This window comes from Dasypus novemcinctus, chromosome 2, assembly GCF_030445035.2.
Source record: "Dasypus novemcinctus isolate mDasNov1 chromosome 2, mDasNov1.1.hap2, whole genome shotgun sequence".
NCBI classification, from domain to species: Eukaryota; Metazoa; Chordata; class Mammalia; order Cingulata; family Dasypodidae; genus Dasypus; species Dasypus novemcinctus.
This window is the reverse complement of record NC_080674.1, coordinates 162,407,849-162,428,468: the sequence shown is the minus strand read 5'-3', so window position 1 is coordinate 162,428,468 and position 20,620 is coordinate 162,407,849.

The window sequence follows — 20,620 nt, the reverse complement described above, 5'->3', positions numbered from 1 at the left end:
TTTTTTAAACAGATCAATTTTATTGATACATATTAATAAAGCATACACTTCTTCTGAAGTGTACAATCAATGGTATTTGGTATAATCACATATCTGTGCATTCATTACTTCAATCAGTATTAGAATGTTTTCATTATTTCAATACTAATAATAATAAACAAAAAATAGACAAAGAAAAAAATTGTAACCTCTCAATCTCTCTATGCTACCCCCACTCTATGTAGTTGCTATTTCTGGCTATTATATCCAAAGTGTATAATCAATGGCTTTTTGTATATTCACAATGGTGTACATTCATTATTTCAAAAATTTTAGAACAATTTCATTACTCCAAAAAGTAAGACTCTATACCCTTTAGGATTCCTTCCTCTGACCTACATAACCACTATCTCCTTTCATCTTTATAAATTGATTTATATTTACATTTTATATAAATGGTATCATATAATATGTAGTGCTCTATGTCAGGTCTTCTACACTTAGTATAAAGCTTTAATTTTTTTATCAGATATTAACATTGTGTAGCATTAACTTACATTTGCTCAGCTTCAAAGCAAAGCAATCATATATGCAATTCAACCCATATTTATATTTCACATTATATATATATATATTCTATATAATATATTTAGTTCTTAATAGAGCAATCATACAGTATTTGTCCTTTTGTGTCTGGCTTGCTTTACTCAATATAATGTCGTACAGGTTCATCCATGTTCTCATATGTTTCACAACTTCATTTCTTCTTACTGCTTCATAATATTCCATCATTTATATATTGCACAATTTGTTTATCCATTCACTTGATGGATACCTGGATCTTTTCCAACTTTTGGCTATTGTGAATAACACTGCTATGAAAATCGGTCTGCAGATGTCTATTCATGTAACTGCTTTGAGTTCTTCTGGATATACACTCAGCAATGGTATTGCTGGGTCCCATGGCAAGTCTATATTCAACTTCCTTAGGAACCGTCAAACAGTCCTCTACAGTGACTATACCATTCTACATTCCCACCAACAGTGAATAAGCATTCCTATCTCTCCACATCTTCTCCAACATTTACAGTTTTCTGATTTTTTTAGTAGTGGCTAGTCCAATATGTGCAGAAAGATATCTCATTTTGCATTTCACAAATCACCTAGTGAGGTTGAATATTTTTTCATGTGTTTCTTCACCGTTTGTATTTCTTCCTTGAACAATTGTCTTTTCAAGTGTTTTGACCATATTTTAATCAGATAGTTTGTCTTTTTTTGTTTTTGTTGAGTTTTATGATCTCCTTATATATTATGGATATTAAATCATTTTCAGACATGTGATTGCCAAATATTTTTTCCAATTGAGTCAGCTGCCTTTTCACCCTTTTGACAAAGTCCTTGAAGGTGCATAAATGTTGAATTTTGAGGAAGTCCTACTTATCTATTTTTTCTTTTGTTTCTCATGCTTTGGGCAGGAGGTTTAGGAAACTACCACCTACCACAATATCTTGAAGATGTTTTCCAAATTTTCTTCTAGTAGTTTTATGATTGTTTTTATATTTAGGTCATTGATCCATTCTGAGTTAATTTTTGCATAAGATGTGAGATAGGGGTCTTCTTTCTTTCTTTTGGATATGGCTATCCAGTTATCCCACCACCATTTGGTGAATAGACTGTCTTGGCCCAACTGGGTGAGCTTAACCACTTCCTCAAAAATCACTGGACTGTAGATGTGCAGGTCAATTTGATTATTGGCTTTTTGATTTCTGCAAAAGAGGCTGTTGGGACTTTTATTGGTATAGTGTTGAATCTGTAAATCAGTTTGGATAGAATTGACATCTTAACAGTATTTAGTTAGTCCTCCAATCTATGAACACAGAATGTCCTTCCATTTATTCAAGTCATCTTCAGCTTCTTTTAGCAGTGTTTGTAGTTTTCTGAATTCAGGTCCTTTTATATCCTTGGTAAGTTTAATCTTAAATATTTGACTGTTTTAGTTGTTATTATGAATGGATTTTTTTTCTGATTTCCTCCTTAGATTGCACTTCAGTATTGCATAGAAACACTATTGATTTTTGTGTATTAATCATGTATCCCACCACCTTGCTGAACTCATCTATTAATTATAGTAGCTTTGTTTTGGGTTTTTCAGAATTTTCTAGATATAGGAACATGTCATCAGTGAATAGTGAAAGTTTTACTCCTTTTCCTAATTGGGTGATGTTTATTTCTTTGTCTAGCCTAATTGCTCTAGCTAGAACTTCTAGCACAATATTGAATAATAATTGTGACAGTGGGCATCCTTGTCTTGTTCCTGATCTCAGTAGGAACACTTTCATTCTTTCACCATTGGGTACAATGCTAGCTGTGAGTTTTTCATATATGCACTTTACCATATTGAGAAAGCGTCCTCCTATTCTTTTCATTTGGTGTGTTTTTATCAAGAAACGGTAATGCATTTTGTCAAATGACTTTTCTTCATCCATTGAGAGGATCATGAGATTTTTTTGTCTTCAATTTATCAATGTGGTTTATTATACTGATTTTTTTGGTTGTTGAACCACCTTTGCATTCCTGGAATAAACCCACATGATCATGGGGTATAGTTCTTTTAATGCACTTTTGGATTCTGTTTGCAAATATTGTGCTGAGAATTTTTACATCTATATTCATTAGAAATATTGATCTGTAATTTTTTTTTTTTTGTAGTATCTTAATCTGGTTTTGGTATAAGGGCAATGTTGGCTTCATAGAATGAGTTTGGTAGCATTCTGTCCTGTTTAATTTTTTTAGAAGAGCTTGAGCATGGTCATTATTAGTTCATCTTAGAATGATTGGTAAAATTCACCTATGAAGCCACAGGGTCCTGTGGTTTTTGTCTTTGGGAAGTTTTGATGATTGTTTCGATCTCTTCGCTTGTGATTGTTTTGTTGATGTCTTCTATCTCTTCTAAAGTCAGTGTAGGTAGTTCACATCTTTCCAGGAATTTATCCATTTATCTACATTTTTTTTTTTTTTTTTGGCATACAGTTGTTCATAGTATCCTGTTATGGTCTCTCTTGTTTCTGCATGGTCATTGGTAATGACCCCCTCTCATTTCTTATTTTATTTGTGTCTTCTCTCATTTTCCTTTGTCAGTCTAGCTAAGGCTTTGTCAATTTTATTGATCTCAAAGAACCAACTTTTGGTTTTCTCAATTTTCTCTATGGTTTTTTGTTTTGTTTTGCTTTGCTTTTTGCTTTTATTTTCATTTGTTTATTCTCTTATCTTACTATAGCTTTCCTTCAGCTTGGTTTGGGATTAGTTTGCTGCTCTTTATCTAATTCTTACAGATGTGCAGTTAGATTATCAATTTTACTTCTTTCTTCTTCTTCTTTTTCTTTTTAGAATCTAACTGGACTTTATTTGACTCATCATACAATATGGCTGTATGAACAGCAACCTAAAAGACAAAGCAGAAAAGACATGGTTCTATGGAATTTATAATTAAGTACCAGGAGGGCAAGTCATTAAATGAATAACAAAAAGCTGATTGTGATGGAAGAATTCTCTTTTTCTAGTTCCCATACTTTTGGAATTCCCACTCTCTGTTGTCCAATGGACACACCTGACATATTTTGAGCCAGCAATAGATGCAGTGGAAGTGAAAACCATGATTAGACTCTCCATGCCATGGTATACTCCTCAGAAGTACTTGAGGCCTGATTAGCTTGACACTCTATGCAAAGATCAATAATGTGGTTCCTGAAGATAGCATAGTTATTAACCACAATATCCCAGGCTCAGAGGGCAACTACATTTCACTTTTTCATTTTAAAGCACTTCTTGCCCATGTCACTGTTAATGCTTCTTGGGGTGTCCACATCCATTGCTGCTGCCATTTTGGAAACACACAGTCTGTCATCTGGCCTCTTCCTTCTTTTTTAATGTAAGCAATGAGGACTATAAGTTTCTCTCTTAGCACTGCCTTTGTGATGTCACATGGGTTTTGATATGATGTGTTCTCATTTTCATTTGTCTCAAGATATTTAAATTCTCTTGAAATTTCTTCTTTGGCTCACTGAATATTTAAGAGCATATTATTTATTTTCCATGTATTTGTGAATCTTCCCTTTTTCCAACCATTATGGATTTCCAGCTTCATTCCATTTTGATCAGAGAAAGAGTTTTTCATTCTTTTGTTTTTGTTTTTTTCTCCCCCTCTCCCTCCCTTTCCCCCACCCTGCTGTTTTTGCTGTCTGTGTCCATTCACTGTGTGATCTTCTCTATCTATTTCTCTTTTTTGTCTTCTCTTCTTATCTTTCTCCTCTAGAATTCACTGGAATTCAATCCTGGGGACCTCTCATGCAGAGATAGGTTCCTTGTCAATTATACCACCTCAATTCTTGGTCTCTGCTGCACTTCACCTTGACTCTCCCCTTTCTCTCTCTTTTGCTGTGTCATCACCTAGCTGTATGACTCATTTGTGTGGGCACTGGCTTACCATGCAGGCACTCAACTTGCTGCACAGCCACTCCACTCACCATGTGGGCACTCAGCACACTATGTAGGCACTTGGCTCACCATGTGGACACTGACGCACCACGCAGGCACACTTTCTCTTCTTTTTCACCAGGAGGCCCCAGAGAATGAACCCCAGTTCTCCCATATGGTAAGTGGATGCCCTATCACTTGAGCCACATATGCTTCCCATAATATTATTCTTATTAAATTCATTGAGACTTGTCTTGTGACCCAACGTATGATATATCTTGGAGAAGGATCCATGAGCACTTGAAAAGAATGTGTATCCTGCTGTTTGAGGGTGGAATGCTCTATAGATGTCTGTTAGGTATAGTTCATTTATCATATTATTAAAGTTCTCTGTTTCTTTATTTAGCCTTTGTTCAGATGTTCGATCCAATACTGAAAGTGGTATATTGAAGTTCAAAACTATTATTGTAACACATCTATTTCTCTTTTCAACTTTGCCAGTGTGTGCCTCATGTGCATTGGGGCACTTAGGTTAGGTGCATAAATATTTAGAAGAATTATTTCTTCTTGTTGAATTGCCCCTTTTATTAATATATAATGACCTTCTTCATCCCTTATAACACTTTTTGCATTTAGGATCTGTTTTATCTGATATTAGTATCACTGCTCCAGCTCTTTTTTGGTTACTATTTGCAAGTGATATCTTTTTTCAACCTTTCACTTTTACCCTGGTTATGTCCTTATGTCTGAGGTGAGTCTCTTGTAGACAACATATAGATGGCTCATATTTTTTATCCATTCTATCAGTTTATGTCTTTTGATTGGGCAGTTCAAGTCATTAATATTCAATATTATAACTGTAAAGGTATTACTTACTTCATCCATTTTGATCTTTGGCTTTCTGTTGTCAAATCACCTATGTCTATCTTTTTACCTTTTATTTAACCCTTTCTAATAATCTTCATTTCTAAACTCTTCTCCAAGTTTCTCACCCTTGTTTTTTCCTTTCAGGCTGAAGTACTCCCTTTAGTATTGCTTGTAATTCTGCTCTTTTGGTAGCATATTCTATCAGTTTTTATTTGTCTGTGGAGACTTTGAACTCCCCTTTGAAGGACAGCATTGCTGGATACAAAATTTTTGGTTGGCAGTTTTTCTCTTTCAATACCTTAATAACATCATACCACTTCTTTCCCTCCTCCATAGTTTCTGATGAGAGGTAAGCACTAATCTTATCAAGTTTCCCTTGTATGTGATGCTTTGCTTTTTTCTTGCTGCTTTCAGAATTTCCACTTTATTTCTGATATTTGTCATTTTGAATAGTAGGTGTCTCCAGGTATGTCTATATGGATTTATTTTGTTTGGGGTGCATTTTTCCTTCTTGGATATTGATATTTACTTCCTTCATAGGAGTTAAGTTTTCAGTCATTATTTCCTCATATATTCTTTCTGCCCCCTTTCCATTCTCTTATCTTTCTTGGACACCAATAATGCAAATGCTTGTATGTTTCACATTGTCATTCAATTCTCTGAGACCCCATTCCCTTTTTTCCATTCTCTACTCTTTCTGTTCTCCTTTCTTTTCTAGTTCATATGTTCTGTCTTTGAAATCACCAACTCTGTCTTCAAGCAATTCAAATCTGCTCTTATGTGCCTCTATTTTATTTTTAATCTCATCCATTGTGTCTTTCATTCCCATAAGGTCTGTTACTTTTCTTTGCATGCTTTCAAATTGTTTTTTATGCTCTCCTTGTGTCTTTTTAAGCCCTTTATTTCTTTATTATTTTCTTTAAAGTCTCTGAAATGATTTAGGAGAGTTGTGTGATTATCAGTCATTAATTGTTTTAAATCCTATATCTCTTCAGGATGTTTGGTTTGTTCTTTTGGCTGGACCATTTCTTCCTCTTTCCTAGTATGGCTTGTAATGTTTTCCTGCTGTCTAGGCATCTGAATATGTTGGCAAATTTACTTAGATGGCTAATTTCTCTTTCTTGTCTATTTTTTTCCCACAGTTCTTTGATTTTTGGTTCACCTTATTCTCAGTCTTTAAAATTGCCAAGATTAAGTTTTCAAAATCAGACCAGGTACTCACTAGTGGGGTGCAAATTTTCTCCCAGTGGTTGCATACAGAGAGTGCAGTTTTTGTCCATGCAATTTCCATACAGACCAGCAGATGGTGCTAGTCATCACACCTTTCCATGGAGGTGTTTCAGTTTCTGCTTTCCTGTGTTCCTGTTTTGAATCTGCAGGTCAGAGATTCAAAGTGGGTTCTGCTGGTGGAATTCACTGAAAAAAATCACCACAACAAACTCTTGCTTTTCCTTTGAAACTGCTGACAGGGAGGAAGATATCTGTTCCCCTCTCAGTTGGCTGCAGGGAATCAGGAATTTTATCCCAGCTTAATAGCTTGGGGGGTAAAGGAGAGAAGCTGTTTCTGACCACCACAGGGGCTTGGTAACTCAGCTCCATCATCTCTCTGTCCCTCACCCTCTTGGGAGTTGTGTAACACTGTCCTGGTCTGCACAGCAGGTCCCTCAGACAGCTTTTGGCCCTTTCTCCATGTTTTTGTGAGCACATTGAAGTCTGTCTATTAGTCTGTTGTCATCTTCTCACAATCCCCAGAATATCAGAACTGAAATTTATTCATGGCTTTGACTACTGACAAACTGTGTAATCTGGGTAACATGCTTTATTCATTTCTGCATTTCTCACCTGAAAAAGGAGATAGAATGTGATGATAAGTGGTTTTGAAACTCCTCAGAGACCATATTAAATAGGGTCCTGGAAGTTCAGTGAGGGGACTCTTGGCAAGCTCACTAGCTTTTAACCAGTTAGCCTAGCTTGTCTATGTTGTATCTTGGATATTTTCACAGAAATAGATTTATTACTTTCTTTTTTTAAGAGTGTGAATACCACTGAATTAGATGATAACAGGTGTGGTTTATTCATGTATTGAATATCTCTATTTTCTCAAATCAGTTCCATCTTTGCATGTGCATACACATATATTCTATTTTTTACCTAATTCTTAAGGTATCATAAATTCTTATTTTGCATATCAGAAAATTGAATATGAGAGAGTTTCAGAAACTTTCCTTAGACCACACAACTCTTAAATTATAGAAATAGAATTCTAGCTCTGTGATATAAGACTCAAGAGCTGGGCAATTTTCACAGGTCCACATTGTCTCTTGGTGTAGTTCTTTTTTCTTCCATGTTATTATGTCCAAATTGTCAAATGTGTTATAATTATATCAAAATTAAGTACAAGAAGAAGTCTCAGGATGATGCACTCTACTGTGAGAAAACTGTGTTAAATTTCATAATATATGCCCATGCTAATCTAGCTATTTTTACCATTTTTCCACTTGTTTAGGACATGTTCTGGACAGAGCTACACCCAGAGACCTGAAAACAGGCATCGCAAAAGTTAGATACATCATTTAGCTTTTGAGAAAATATATGCAGATAGAGGAGGAATGTAGGCTTGAGGGTGGAAAAATCCCAAATTATATACCTAAAACAATGTGAATATCTACTTTTTTGGGGAAAAAATAGTCATTTTTACTTTGGAAACTCATATTTTCTATGCGTTTGGTAAATTTCCACCTCACAGTGAATGATAATATTTTTTCTGTTTTTAACTTCCCTTTGCCAGTGTCACAGGAGAAAGCTGCCTCCATTGGCAGGAAGGAAGAAATTAGATTATCAAGTGAAAACCAGAGAATGGCGAACACACAAGTGTGTGTGCAGACATGCACTTGCCTTTGTCTCTGAATAGCAATAATTACTAGTTCCCTGCACCTCTTGTTCTCTCTACCCTGAACTGTCAAATTTCTCACCTGCCTTAAATAATCAACAATGGGCAATTTTCTTGCTTTACAATAAAAAATGCTTCAGTTTTAGAGAACAACCAAAAAAATGCCCAATTACTTTGCCCCCAGTTATCTGGCTTTCAACCTAAAGCTATATTTTCCTTTTCTCCCAGTTATCAGAGAGCATGAGGACATGACTTGACCTTCAGCCCTCCAAATGAGCTTCTTATTGCTCTCTTCTTATTCTTTAAACTTTGATTTTCACACCAAGACTGAATGTAGTTCCAAGGTTTTCTTGACTTTTCACAAAGAAAGTGGGACTTTGGATGATGCAAGTCCATTCTTAACAGTTTTGTGTTTCAGTGAGGCATAACCTGGAATTGCTAAGCATAATTTGTAATTTTCTGAAGCCCTTTGCTTCCATAAAGCATCATTTTCTTCAGAAATATGTGGAGGTTGAATTAAAAATATTGTATAAAAATACTTTAAATATTTTATCCTACCTGGTTAACAAACCTGGGATATATAGTATAACTCATGACAGAATTCATAGTCACATAAATTTATTTCAAATCCAAGGTTAATCTTTACTTATAGTTGTATGTTCTTCAGAAAGTCATCTTCTATTAAAAATAACAAAAGCTTTATTGAAATATAATTTATTTACCATTAAGTCTGCCTTTTAAAACTATACAATTGAGTTTATTTTTAGGATTAAATAAGATAAATGTGCCTGGAGAGAATTTTTTTTAAGTAATTCTTCCATAATTTATTAAACTGCCTTTTGTCTGTTTTTTAATTTTTGAAGTTGAGATAAAGTTTATTTAAAAAGTATATAATTCAGTGGTCTTAATGTATTCAGAGATGTCATCTGTCCCCACCAACTGTTTTCAAAATATTTTCGCCACCACAAAGAGGAACTCCTACCCATTAGTGGTCAGTCCCCATTCTCTCTCCTGCACACAGCCCTGGCAACTGCTTATTTGTATTTGCCTTTGTGGATTTGGCAATTCTAGATATTCCATATAAATGGAATAATAAATTATGACCTTCGTATATGGATTATTTCACTTACCATAATGCTTTCAAGGTTTGTCCATTTTGTAGCATGTATTAGTGCACTATTCCTTTGTACGTTGAAAATTATTTGATTGTAGGATATAAGATTTTATTCATTACTCATTTGATAGATATTTTGGTTGTTCCTGCTCTTTGGTTATTAAGAATAATGCTGTTTTGAATATTTGTGTAACATTTTTAAAAATTTCAATCTTTTTTAAAAATAATTTTTATTTTTTATTTTTAAAGGAGCTTTAGATTACATAAATGTTACATCAAAAATATAGGTTGGGAAGTGGATTTGGCTCAACTGATAGAGCCTCTGCTTACCACATGGGAGGTCCAGGGTTCAAACCCAGGGCCCCCTGACCCGTGTGGTGAGCTGGCCCATGTGCAGTGCTAATGTGCACAAGGAGTGCCCTGCCACGCCGGGGTGTCCCCTGTGTAGGGGAGCCCCATGCACAAGGAGTGCACCCTGTAAAGAGAGCCACCCCACATGAAAAAAGTGCAGCCTGCCCAGGAGTGGCACCGCACACACTGAGAGCAGATATAGCAAGATAATGAAATAAAAAGAGACACAGATTCCTGTTGCTGCTGACAAGAATACAAGTGGACACAGAAGAACACACAGCAAGTGGACACAGAGAGCAGACAATTGGAGGGGGGAGAGAAGAGAAATAAATAAAAAATAAATCTTTAAAAAAATATATAGGGGATTCCCATATACCTCTCCCCTCTCCCTCCCTACCCTCTCCCATACTTTCCCCCATTAACAACATCTTTCATTAGTGTAGTATATGTTACAATTGATGAAAGCATATTAAAGCATTGCTATTAACTATGGTCTATAGTTTACATTATGTTTTACAATTTGCACTGTACAATTATATAGGTTTTGACAAAATGTGTAATTGCTGGTATCCTTCATTGTAATATCATGCAGAATGATTCCAATGTTTCAAAAATGCCCCATGTTACACCAATTGTTCCCTCTCCCTCCCCTCAGAACCTCTGGCGATCACTGTCTTTATATCAATATTACAAGTTCTTCCATTACTAGAATAATAATGTCTACTTTGGTCCATAATTGCATTCCTTCTTAAGTTTGTTCATCACTCTATTTGAGGATTTTGAGATGGTGATGTGCACTCTGCTTCAGATAGATGGGGGACTTAGATCCCATGGGGCAGATGGATGGAACTGTCCATTTGGAGAAAAAAAAAACTCCCCATTTTCTCTATATCCTTGTCAGCACTTGTTATTTTCTATTTTTGTTGTTGTTTTAATAGCCATTCCAGAAGGTGTGAATTCATAATTCTTTATGATTTTGATTATTCCTAATGGCTAATGATGCTGTCTTAGTTTGCTAAATGCTACTAAGCAATATACCAGAAATAGGTTGACTTTTATAATGGGAATTCATTAGGTTAAAAGATGACAGTTTTGATGCTGTGGAAGTTTCCAAACCAAGGCATCATCAACAGATACTGTTTCACCAAGTTGCAGTTATAGGCAGTCAAGCATATGGCAAAGCACCATTCCCATAGCTTGTCTCTCCCCTCTCCTCCAGGCCTCATCTCTTCAGCCTTGAACTGCTCTATGGCCAAGCCTCTTTTCATGCTTTTTTCCATACCTCTGTACTCCACAGAAAGAAGGTGGCCTTCTTTCAGTGTCTTTACCACTTTCTACCTGTGTGTCTCTTTCAGTCCTCCATTTATAAAGGAATCCAGCAAGAGATCCAAGACCCACCCTAGGGCATTCCACACTGAAGAAGTCCAATCAAAGTCCCCCCAACTGAATCCAATCCAATCAAAGAGTCCAATACCCACAGGAATGAATTAGGTTCAAGAACATGATATTTTCTGTAATCCATGAAAAGCTTCAGACTGTCACAGATGATGATGATTTTTTCATGTGCTTATTAACCATTTGTAGATCTTTTTTGGAGAAATGTCTTTTTTTAGTAATTTGCCTGTTTTTATAGTGAAATCTTTAGAATCTCTTCTCATTTCCTTTGGTGCATATTTTCACAATATTTTATTTGTGATTCCCATGGACCTTAAATTTACCATCCCAAAACTAATAATCTTGTTTGGTTTGATACCTAATTTCAATAGCATGCACACACTATATTTTTATACCTCTGAATCTCTCCAACTGTATGTTTTTGTTGCAAATTAAATCTTGTTGTAAATTACATATTAATACATTATATCTCTCAAATGATTGATTTATAATTACTTTTTATATACTTGCCATTTAGATCCTGTAGAAATTAAAATGTGTGCTCTTTCCTTCCAAGCTGAAGAACTCATTTTGGCATTTCTTGTTGGGCCAGTCCAGTAGTAAAAATCTCACTCAACTTTTGATTACTTAGGGATGTCTAAATCTCTCCCCCATTCTTGAAAGATAGTTTTGACAGATACATAATTCTTGGTTGGCAATTTTTGCTTTCATCACTTTAAATATGGCATCCCACTGCCTTCCTGCCTCCATGGTTTCCTGTGAGAAATCAGTACTTAATCTAACTGAGACTCGGTTGTGCATGATGCATTGCTCCTCCCTTATGGCTTTCAGAATTCTTTATCTTTAGCATTCAACAGTAGTATTGTTATTATGCCTTGATGTGGGTCTATTTGGGTTTATTCTATTTAGAGTTTGTTGAGCTTTATGGATATTCATATACATATCTTTCAGTAAGTTTGGGAACTATTTAGCCATTATTTCTTCAAATATTCTTTCTGCCCCTTTCTTTCTTTCTTCTTCTGGGACTCCACAGTATATATATATACACCCTTAATGGTGTCCCACCAGTCTCTCAGGCTCTGTTCACTTTTCTTCATTTTTTTCTTTCTGCTCCTGAGTTTGAACAATTTCATTTGTCTTATCTTCAAGTTCATTGACTTTTTTTTTTCTTCTAGCTTCAATCTGCTCTTGAATTCCTCTGGAACACAGATCAAGACCTGCACTGGACTTGGCCGCATGGTGAGTCAGTGTAAGGTTGGAGAACCATTCAGGATGCCATGAGCAGGTTTTACTACCATTTTCATTTTGCCTTTTTCTAGCCTTTTTACTATAACCCTTTATCTCTTTTCTGGAGCCTTGGGAAAAGTGATTCTGCTGTCTCTTGTTTGTAACTTAAGCCTTCTGTGGAGAACAGAGCCTTGAAACAGCTCACTCTGCCATCTTGATGATCAGCTCTATACAGGTTTTTACATGAATATGTTTTCAAGTCTCTTGGATATATACTATGGAATGGAATTACTGGGTCATATGAATGACTCTTTATTTAATTTTTTGAGACATAGCAAACTATTTCCCATAGTACCTGAACCAAAATACATTCCCAATGGCACTATACGAGAGTTCCAATTTCTCAATATCTTGTGAACATATTATTTTTCTTTAAATTTTTTTCTAAAGTGGTCACCCTAGTGGGCATGAACTAGTGCTCATTGTGGCTTTGATTAACATTTCCTTAATAGCTACTGATACTGACCATCTTTTCATTTTGCTTATAGGTCATTTGTATATCTCCTTTGGAGAAGTGGCTGTCCAAGTCTTTTGCCCATTTTTTTTCATTTATTTTGTTTGTTTGTTTGTTTTTTGACTTGTGAATATTGTCATCTTACCAATATTATGAATTCTAATTCATGTACATGGGATGTTTTTCCATTTATTTATATCTGCTTTAATTTCTTTCAACAGTATTTTGTATTTTCAGAGTATGTTTTGCACTTCTTTTGTAAAATTTATTACTAATAATTTTAGTTTTGAAGCTATTAAAATAGGATTGTTTCTTAATTTCATTTTCACTTTGTACACTGCAAGTTTATGGAAATACGATTCTTTTTTTTATATTGATCTTGTATCCTACAACCTGTTGAAAGAGTTTATTTTTCTACTAGGTTTATTTCTGTGGATTATTTAGAATTTTCTGTGTATCAGATAATGCCATCTTTGGAAAAAGTTTTATTTATTCCTTTGTGGTCTGAATACCTTATATTTTACATTCTTGCCTAATTAGCCTAGGTAGAATCTTGAGTAAAATGTTGCATAGAAATAGTGGGAGTAGGGAAGCAGACTTTGGCCAAATGGATAGGGTGTCTGCCTACCATATGGGAGGTCCCCAGTTCAAAGCCTGGGCCTCCTTGACCCGTGTGGAGCTGACCCATGAGCAGTGCTGATGTGTGCAAGGAGTGCCATGCCACACAAGGGTGTCCCCCGTGTAGAGGAGCCCCATATGAAAGGAGCACGCCCCCTAAGGAGAGCCGCCCAGCGTGAAGGAAAGTGCAGCCTGCCCAGGAATGGCGCTACACACACTGAGAGCTGACACAACAAGATGATGTAACACAAAGAAAAACAGATTCCCAGTGCCACGGATAAGAATAGAAGTGGTCACAGAAGAACACACAGCAAATGGACACAGAGAGCAGACAACTGGGGTGGGGGGAGAAATAAATAAAAAATAAATCTTTTTTTTAAAAAGAAAAGAAATAGTGGGAATGGATGTTCTTCTCTTGTTCCTGATCGCAGGGGGAAAACATCCAATCTCTTACCCTTATGCATGTTATTAGCTGTGGTTTTTCCATAGATGCTCTTTTATCTGGCTGAAGATGTTCCCTTCTATTCCTAGTTTATTGAATGCAAGACAGTTCTTTTTGTCAAATGATTTTTTTCTTATATTCAGATGATCATGTAATTCATGTGCTTTATTCTATGATGTGATATATTACACTAGTTTCTCCCCAATGTTAAACCAATCTCACATCACTGGAATTATTCACACTTGGTCATAGCATATAATTTTTTATAGATTTTCCTGGATTTGGTTTGCTAGTATTTTGTTGAATATTTACATCCCCATATTCATAAGCAATACGGGTCTGTAGTTTTGTATTCTTGCAATGTCTTTGTCTGATTTTGGTATCTGGATAATACGAGCTTCAGAAAATGTGTTGAAAAATGTTCTAAACTCTTTTAATTTTTAAAAGAATTTGGGAAGAATTGGCATTATTCTTTGAATGTATTTTAGAATTCAGTGGTAAAGTCTTCAGGGCCTGGGCTTTCCTTTATGGTAATGATTTTGGCTACTAATTTAAGCTCTTTACCCGTTATCTGTTTATTAAGATTTTCTTTTTTCCTTTTCCACTTTGAAATGTAATGTCTTTTTTTAATTAAAAAAATTTTTTTTAATGTTACATTAAAAAAAATGAGGTCCCCATATACCCTCCACCCCCCTCACCTCACTCCTTCCATAACAACCACCTCCTCTATCATCATGGGACATTCATTGCACTTCATGAATACATCTCTGAGCACCGCTGCACCACATGATCAGTGGTCCACATTATAGTTTACACTCTCCCCCAGTCCACCCAGTGGGCCATGGCAGGACATACAATGTCCAGTAACTGTCCCTACAGTACCACCCAGGACAACTCCTAGTCCTAAAATGCCCCTACATCACATCTCTTCTTCCCACTCCCTTCCCTCAGCATCTACCATGGCCATTTTCTCCAAGTCAATGCTACATTTTCTTCAGTTACTAATCACAATAGTTCATGAATAGAATATCAGTAAGTCCACTGTAATCTATACTCTATTACTTCATCCCATGGACCCTGGAATGGTTATGTCCACTCGGAAGGAGGCTTAGATTCCACATGGATGATGGATGCAATTCTCCTGCTTTCAGTTGTAGGCACTCTTGGCTCCCTGTTGTGGTGGTTGACCTTCTTCACCTCCATGTTAGCTGGCTGGGGTAAGTCTAATAAATCAGAGGGTAGGAGTTGCAAGTCTGTTGAGGCTCAGGGCCTGGCTATCACATGGACAGTCCAAGGATTCAGGTCCCCTGAATATACACAAAACCCTAGCACCAACCACAGGTCTGGTAAAAGTAACAGGAGAGGATTGTGAACAAAGATCACTTGTGAGTCCAACTCCATTACACTCAAGAACACAAACTCCAAAGTAGGGCCAACTATTTTTTCTTGAGCTACAGTAGTTTGTGACTTTCTAAGAATTTTTCTTTTCATCTAAGTTTTATAATTTGTTGGTATACAAATTGCTCTTAGCATTCCTTTATACCCCATTTTATTTCTGTGTGGTCAGTAATAAAATTCTCTCATATATGATTCTAGCAGAATCTTCTTTCTTATTTTCTTTGTCAGACTAGCTAATGGTCTGTCAATTTTGTTAATATTTTCAAAGAACCACATTTTTATTTCATTGATTTTTCTCTATTATTTACTTCATTAAATTTTTTCCTCTTTAATCTATATTTCTTTCCTTCTACTTGATTTAGATTTATTTTGCTGTTCTTTTATCCATTGTTTAAAGATAGTTAGGTTATTGACTTACTATCTTTCTTCTATGGCATTTTCAATTATAAATTTTCCTGTATGTACTGCTTTAGCTGCATTGTATATCTTTTGGTATGGAGCATTTTCATTTTTATTTGTCTCAAATTTTTTTTCTAATTTCCTTTTTTCCTTCTTTGATCAATTGATTATTTAGGAATTTGTGGCTTAATTTCCATATATATATATGAATTTACCAAATTCCCTTCTGCTAATTTGTAATTTAATTCAATTGTGGTCAGAGAACACTCTATGTATAATTTCAGCCTTTTAATATTTGAGATTTGTTTCATGGCTTAAAATATGATTTATTCTGAAGAATATTCCAAGCACAATTGAGAAAAATGTGTATTCTACTACTGATGGGGAAATGTTCTATAGATGTCTTTTAGGTCTTTTTTTTTTAATATAATGCTCAAATTTTCAATGTTTTCGTGATCTTCTGCCTAGTAGTTCTATCTATTTATGAGAGTGGAGTAATGCAATCTATTATTGTCAAACTCTATATTTCTCCTTTCAATTTTGTCATTGTTTCATGTATTTTTGGGGGTCTGTGTTTAGGTGCAGGTATGTTCATACTTGTTATGCCTTCTTCTGGGGTTGACCTTTTAATTATTACAAAATATTCATCATTGTTTTTATTAATATTTTTACCTTACTATTTTGTCTAATATTTTAATTGCCTTTTATTGTGAACTTATTATGTCTTTGAATCCAAGCATGTCTTTTGCAGAGAAAATAGAGATGGATCATATTTTTTAATCCATCTGCCAATCTGTGACATTTGATTCATGGGTTTAGTCCATTTGTTTTTAATGTAATTAGTGTAATAATATTCGACTCTTTGCTATTTGTTTTCTAAATTTCTTACATCACTTATTTCCACTGATCCTCCATGATTGTCATCTATTTGGTTAGACATTTTTTAGTATAACATTTTAACTTCACTATTTTGGAAAATTATTTTCTAGTAGTTGTACTTGGATTACAAATAGCATCTGAACTTCAGTCAGTCAAGTTTGAATTAAAACCAACTTATTTTACTACACTATAGCTTTATCTCCCTCCCTTTTTGTGTACTATATTGTTATATAAAGGGTATCTTTATATATTTTAAGTCCATAACACAGTTTAATTATTATTGTTTTATGCAGCTCTCTTTTAAATCAGATAAAAAAGTTATAAATAAAATATATTTATCTGTCTTTTACATTGATGTGTGTATTTACCTTTACCTGTGTGCTTTATTCATGGGGATTCAAATTACTGTCTAAGGTTGATTTATTTTGTCCTGAAGGACTCCTTTTATGATGTTTAGTAAGGAAGTTCTGCTAATGATAAATTTTCTCAGTTTTTGTCTTATTTGGGTATGTTTTCATTTATCCTTCACATTTTTGAAGGATATTTTAGTTCAATATAGAATTCTTAGTTGGCAGTCATTTTATTTCAGCACTTTGAATATATCATTCCACTCTGATCTTACCTTTATTGTTTCTGATTATGTCAGTTGTTAATGGTATTAATGACACCTTTTACATGCTAAATCAATTTATAATTGCTTCTTTCAAGATTCATTCTTTTTCTTAGCTTCAGAAATTTGACTGTGCTGTCACTAGGTGTGGTTCCCTTTATGTTCATCCTCGGAATTTGTGATAGATTAACGCTTTTATTTTTTGTATTAAATTTGGGCAATTTGGGACTATTGTTTCTTCATTCTTTCTGTCCCTTTCTCTTCTTCCTTCCCTCTGTAATTCTTATTATGTCTATTTTGATAAGCTTGAATGTGTGTCAGAGTTCTCTGGAAATCTGATCCTTTTTCTTTATTCTTTTTTCTTTCTTTTCTGTAGGCTGGATAATCTCAATTGTCCTGTTTTCAAGCCCACTGATTCTTTCTTCTACCACTTCAAATCTATCAAGACCCCCTCCCTTCTATCCACAGTGAATCTTTAATTTCAGTTACTTTTTCTCTTGAATTCCAGAAATTATTTTTTAAAATTTACAATGGGTCTCTTTATTGATATTTTGTATTGGATGTGACATTGTTGTCATACATTCATTTAGTTCTTGTCTTAGCTAACCAGGTCTGCAATGATAACTAACAAAGACTGCTTGGTTGGAACAATGAGAATTTTTTGTCTCATGGTTTTGGCAGGCAGAACTCCAGCATCATAGTATTAATAGTGCTTGTTTTCTCCTTGAGTCTATAGCATTATGAAAATTTCCCATCAAATGACAGTTTCTCTCTTCCATGTGCCTGCTCCTATGATTTCTGTTAACTTCTGACTCAAATTCTGTGTCAAATTCCCTTTGCTTGTAAGGACCACGATCATATTAGATTAAGGCCAACCCTCATTCAGTTTGAACTCATCTTAACTAATAGTTGCATTTTCAAAGGTCCTATTTACAAATGAGTTCACATCTATAGGACTGGGGTTTAGGATTTGAACAGGTCTTTTGTGGGAGGTACAATTAAATCCACAAATGCTCTTTAGGCATAGTTTCATTTAGGTATTTGAACATATTTAAAATAGTTGACTTAAAGTATTAGTGTCATTAAGTTTAGTGTCTGGACTCTCTTATGGACTTTATTTCCTGTGTATGGGTTGTACATTTGTTTCTTTTCATAACTCTTAAATTTGCATTGAAAACTGGACATATTAATAATACAATGTGCGAACTCTGGAAATAAGATTCTCCTCCTCCCCAGGATTTGTTACTGTTGCTTCTTGTTTGTTTTGTGACTTTCCCAAACTAATTTAATAATGTCTACATTCCTTGCTATGTGTGCTCACTGAAATGTCTGCTCAGTTATAGGCCAGCTAATAATGAGATAGAAATTCCCTAAATTCATTGAGCCCATAAGTCTTCTAGTCTTTGTCAAGGGACTCTGTCTTTCTGTTGGACTATACATTCAATGCTACCATGGGCAGTGTAAAACTCTGCCTTAGAATTCATGTCCTGATTTTGAAGGGCCTCAAACTCAGCTACAGGAGAGAATTTATATCCTTCTCAAGTCTCATCTTTATGTGCCCACAGTCCTATATATTCATATGACCTTATAGATTGCTAGAAATATGTCATGCGGTCACCCCTCGGGCTGAAGTGTGGTTTGCTGGCCTGGCGGGGGAGCAGCCGCGGCAGGCCAAGCCACTGCCCCCATAATAGGATGGCTGGTCGGACTCACCGCCACCCCTGAAGGGAGCTCGGCATGGGCGCAGAGTGCCCTCGGGTCTCCCCTTCTCGGCAGCCATGCTTCCGCGGCCGCCCCTCCTCCCGGATGGTGCCCCACGATGCCTGTGGGGCGGCACCCTTCTTCTTCTTTCTCCCTGCGCAGGTGCAGGGCGGAAAATTCCAGTCTGCCCTTTTCCCCTTCCCCGACAGCAGCAACAGCCAGGCGTGGGCGGAAAAATCCAGTCTGCCCTTTTCCCTTCCCCCGACAGCAGCAACAGCCAGGCGTGGGCGGGAAACTCAAGTCTGCCCTCCACCCCAGCAACAGCAGCCACCAATCCCTAAACCCTGTCCCTTCCCCCAGCAACAGCGACAGCCAATCCCTAACCACCACCCCTCCCCCGTCCAGTACCGCCCACTGACCTTTCTCCGGCAACCAATCAGAGCAGGGTGTGGCTTCAACCAATCAGCCTTCCCCAGCCCCTATAAAACTGTTGCCTCTCCCTCAATAAAGTGGACTTGCGTGTTTACCTTGTCTCCACGGTAGTTCTTCTGCCCTGCACCCTCCAGTCCTGAGAGCCCCCGACAAGGGCCTGGCCTCCCTTGTCCCCAGTTCGTCGCCTGCTTCTCCGGGCGACCCCTTCGTCGCCGGCTTCGCTGGGCGATCCCGTCAGCCGAACCGCACAACCCCTTGTGAGACCGATCCCTCGTCTGCTGCCGGACCGACCCCTCGTCCCAAGTGGGACCGACCCCTCGTCCAGAGCTGGACCGACCCCTCGTCCGCAGCCAGACCCCACCTCTACCGACCGAGCAAGCCGTCACAATGTCAGAACTTTTCAAGGTCCTCTACAGACATCTTATGCTCATTTCCACTTTTAAGTCTTTTTGATGAGCCTCTTATTAATCACATTAGTAAAGCTGCCTCAAGAACTTGCAATGTCAAATAATTACCACTGATTGTTTTCAACAAATTCCCTGTGGGTAGGGCTTTTAGCACAGAGTGAACTCTGAGTCAGGTCAAATATAGACAAGTCCTAAGAATGAAGGTTTTTAGTCAACTGCCAAACAGGTCAAAAGTGACAATTTTCTGGGGATGAGGATTTAAGGAGTGCCAAGTCCATTCTGGCCCCTCCAGTGACTGTATGCTTGTTTTTCACAGCTACCATAGTTGTGATACTATTGATTTTACAGGTTTCTATAGATCTTTTGCAAAGGATAAGATTAGGGCAAATTAAAATACCACAAAGTTTTCTGCTCATACCAGTATTTAGCCATGTTATTAAATAACCATCCTTCAGATTGTTGAAAGCCTTTTATTAATTTCTAGACTTCTGAAAAAGTTGATCTTGAAAGCTTTGACAATTACTTCCCTCTCTCTTTTTTATGAAGGAGAGGATATTTGGAGGTCCTTACACTTCCATTAGAAATGTCCCCTCTTTGGGGAAGTCTTATGAACTTTCAGTCTTAATTATTAGTTTCAGACTTAATTCTTCTGTGACATAGGAATGATATTATAGAATTATTGTTAGGATTGAATGAGATAATATGGGTATAGGACTCACATAAACCTTGGCATATCATAGGTATATGCAAGTACATAGGTTATATACAAATGTGCCTGTCTTTCTCTTTTCCTTGGTTGAAAGATCTACACATCATAACAGAATTAGAATATGATGAGGGATGAGCTTACATTATATTTTTCTAGAAATCTGTCCAATCTACATTAGTTGGAAATATTATGGTAGAAAGCTGATTTAAAAAATG